This window comes from Eumetopias jubatus, unplaced genomic scaffold (genome assembly GCF_037043125.1).
Source record: "Eumetopias jubatus isolate StellerSeaLion01/CBP00866 unplaced genomic scaffold, mEumJub1_p1.0 scaffold_54, whole genome shotgun sequence".
NCBI lineage: Eukaryota > Metazoa > Chordata > Mammalia > Carnivora > Otariidae > Eumetopias > Eumetopias jubatus.
In genome coordinates, this window is record NW_028274860.1 from 1129359 (window position 1) to 1133385 (window position 4027).

Sequence of the window (4027 nt, forward strand, 5' to 3'; positions counted from 1 at the left end):
TGGGCAATGTATGGAAATGTTCAATCACCATGTTATATACTGGAAACTCATGGAACTGTATGTTAACTATACTGGAAAAATATTTTTTAAAAATTTGGAACAATTTTAAAAAGGTGGACCATGGCTTGCTAGATTTCTTTGACTTGACCTCATGCCATTGACCTGTGGTTGTATTCCTGGAAGCAAACATGGGCAGTTCGAGGTCATGGGTCAATGATGGATGATGTCCACAGTAGATGTGTGCAGTGGTGTTCAGTGGCATAGAAGCTGAGGTTGAGGAGAGAGAAACAGGCAGGCAGGGGAAGTGGTGCCCTGAAGCACCTCTTCACTTCTTCAGCACAGGTTCCCCCCTAGATCTTAGGAGCCAGAGACTTAGGAGGTCGCTGTAGCACTGATAAAGGCAATTGTCCACCTTTAATGTTTGTGGGTCCTGCCCCTGGGCTCCCAAGGAAGCGATGCTTTCACATTTACCAAGGTCAAAATGAATCCACAAAACCTCAATGCATGGGCTCTATTTCACCCCAAGCACACATTGGACATCTGCTTTATGAAAGAAAAGAACCCAAAAGGAGCATTCTGGAAAAGATAAGAAAAAGGAAGACACTTCCCTGGTTCCCATAACATTAAAGCCATACAGCCCTACATGTACTAGAAATTTAAGACCGGGAAATGCAGTGACTTTCTACAATGTCTTTTGTATAAAAATTTGTCACTTTTTATGTAAAAAATATATTTTGGTATATAACCCTTTATCAAAATTTCCTTTGTCATGACACTCTCTCCTGGTAAAGATTCCCTGTCCCATGCAGCTGTACTAATCAGTGCTCAGGTAAAACTCACAACCTTTTATTTTTTTTTTGAGTTTGAGCGCCATGTGGGATGCAGAGATTACTTAAAAAGAAAATAATTGAAAAGAAGTAAAATTAAAAGAAAAATTTTAAAAATGTATATGCGTATCAGGAAATTTTATTACTCTCTGCTCTCTCACATTGATATATTTACATTGTGTTACTTACACCATTAAGAGCACCTTAATTACTGTAGCTTTACGGTGAGGTTTAAAATTTAGTAAATTTCTCCAATTTAATTCTTCAAGGTTGTCTTGGCTATTTAGGTATGTTGATTTCCAAATACATTTGAGAATTAGCTTGTAAATTTGCCCCCAAATTGCCTTCTCCAGTATGAATCAGAATAATGCTGATTTGATGTTCCAACAAATTTGAGTGGTCTAGTCCATGAATGTGATATATTTTTTCCTAATTATTTAGTATCCTTTAATTTATTTCAGCAAGAGTTTTCAGGCATCTTTGTTACATGTGTTCTCATACATTTAATGAAGGTGGACATGAATCTCCTCTCTGTTTATTGAATTTCATTTCCTTTTTTTAAAAATTTCATTTTCTAAATGCTCACTGCTAGTATAGAGAAATATAGTAGATTATTACATGAATGTTGCTGAGGTATAATTTAGGTACAGTAGACGGCATCCCTTTAAAGTGTACAATTAAGGCTGTACTTTCAGAGATCATTTCTTTCTTTCTTTCTTTTAATTTTATTTTATTATGTTATGTTAATCACCATACATTACATCAATAGTTTTTGATGTAGTGTTCCATGATTCATTGTTTGCCTATAACAGCCAGTGCTCCCTTCAATGCTGCCCTCTTTAATACCCACCACCAGGCTAACCCATCCCCCCACCCCCTCCCCTCTAGAACCCTCTGTTTCTCAGAGTCCATCGTCTCTCATGGTTCGTCTCCCCCTCTGATTTCCTCCCCTTCATTTTTCCCTTCCTACTAGCTTCTCTCTCTCTTTTTTATTATTTTTTAAAATTTTTTATTGTTATGTTAATCAACATACATTACATCATTAGTTTTTCATGTAGAGTTCCATGATTCATTGTTTGTGCATAACACCCAGTGCTCCATGCAGAATGTGCCCTCTTTAATACCCATCACCAGGTAACCCATCCCCCCACCCCTCCCCTCTAGAACCCTCAGTTTGTTTCTCAGAGTCCATCTTCTCTCATGGCTTATCTCCCCCTCCGATTTCCTCCCCTTCATTTTTCCCTTCCTACTAGCTTCTCTCTCTCTCTTTTTTTAAACATATAATATATTATTTGTTTCAGAGGTACAGGTCTGTGATTCATCAGTCTTACACAATTCACAGCGCTCACCATAGCACATACCCTCCCCAATGCCCATCACCCAGGCACCCCATCCCTCCCACCCCCACCACTCCAGCAACCCTCAATTTGTTTCCTAAGATTAAGAATCCCTCCTATCAGTGAGGTCATAGGATACATGTCTTTCTCTGATTGACTTAATTTCACTTAGCATAATACCCTCCAGTTCATTTCTACAGTTTGTTACTAGAGAATTTTCTCTGAACGTGTAGAGGACCTGAAACCTCAAGGAGGAGGCACATTGTTCTCTCCTGAGCATGAACGTGATTTTAGGTGTTGTTTCCACAGCTGCCCATTGCCACTGATGATCGTTCTTCTCCTCCTTTGGAGGGTAAGAGAGAGAGGATGCAGTGTGAGTGCTTTCTCAACAAATAAAAATTAAAAAAGATAAACTGTACAACTAAATGCATTTTCACAGATGTACATACAATTGAAACTACTGCTCCATTCAGGACACAGGGCATTTCTTCTACCTCACAGCTTCCCTTGGGTGGATCCATTGAAGTCTCTCACTGCCTTCACCCTCAGCCCCAGGCAACCACTGGCATCAAAGACGGCTTGATTTTTAACCACGTTATGGAAATGGAACTCTTTTATGCCTACATTCCTCCGTGCAGCCTAAGGATTCTTATATCTATCCATATTACTAATGGATCACCAGTTCAGAATTTTTCATTGCTAAGGAGTATTCCTCTGTATGGATATATTTGGTCTGTACATTCACCTATTTATGGCCATCTATGCAGTTTCCTGGGTTTGGCCATGGGGAATAAAGCTATGATGAATATTCATGTGCAGTTTGCTGTGTGGCCATATTGTGTAAATCCTTAGGAGAGGAATGGCCGTTCACGTGATTGGTAAATGTTTATCTGTGGTTCAGCTTTTCTCGGTGGTTGGACCATTTTTCATTCCCACAAGTGTATGAAACGTCTAGTTACTTTACATCCTCACCACATATGTTTTCGGTCTTCGTAATTTTAGCCACGGGGATGGTTGTGTAATGGTAACTCACTGTAGTATTAATTTATCTTCCCAATGGCTGAGTGTACCGTCGAAAACTGACCTCTGTGCTTCAGAGCCAAAATATAAGACGAAGACAGAGTTTGGAATATTGAGGAACAATAGCTTTATTGCTTTTCAGGGCACAGGGGGCTAGAACAGTCCAAGGCCCTCAAAAACTGTAAGTCCCCTCCCCCTGAAGGAAGGGGCGGGGGGGTGTTTTATTTTGACAGAAATTGTGTGCATGCTGCCAGCCTCCTTCATCCTGTCTTTAGGGTGGTACCAGGCTCCTGAAACAAAAGGCTTAGAAGGGAGGAGCAGAGGTTTGCAGAAGAGAAGGAAAAGGTTACTTAGTTTAAGATGGAGCCTTGCAGAGACATTAGTGAATCCCTTTTGATTTATGTTCAACTTCATGCTTTTCAATGGTTTCAAGTGGAGCATCTTTTCAAGTGCTTTTTGGCCATTTGTGTATCTTCTTTTGTGAAGCATTTCTTCTTCAAGTCTTTTGACCAGTTTTCCTATTGCATTGTCTTATCAGACACAATATGTGTCAGAACATTACACTGAAAACTGCAGAGCACTACTTCCAGAAATTAAAGAACTAAATACATGGGGAGATAAAATTTGTGGTGGATTGGAAGACTCATTATGGTTAGAGGACAATTCTTCCCAAATTGATCAAAAGATCTAATACAATGCCAATCAACCTTCTAGCAGACATTTTAGTAAGTATTTCTAAGCTGATCCAAATGTTTATATGGAAATGGAAATGATCTTAAATTATCAAAGCAATGTTAAGAAGAAGGAGAAAGCGACAGACTTACATTGTCTATTCCAGAATTA

The 4027-nt window shown here is 39.3% G+C and overlaps 1 non-coding gene across 1 annotated transcript; it reads left to right on the forward strand.

The window, feature by feature from the left end:
• The first annotated feature begins 2333 nt into the window (after positions 1-2333).
• Positions 2334-2546, forward strand: LOC148161832 (small nucleolar RNA U3). Its single transcript, XR_015767341.1, has one exon. It is a non-coding gene; the product is annotated as a small nucleolar RNA U3 (small nucleolar RNA).
• Positions 2547-4027: the final 1481 nt, after the last annotated feature.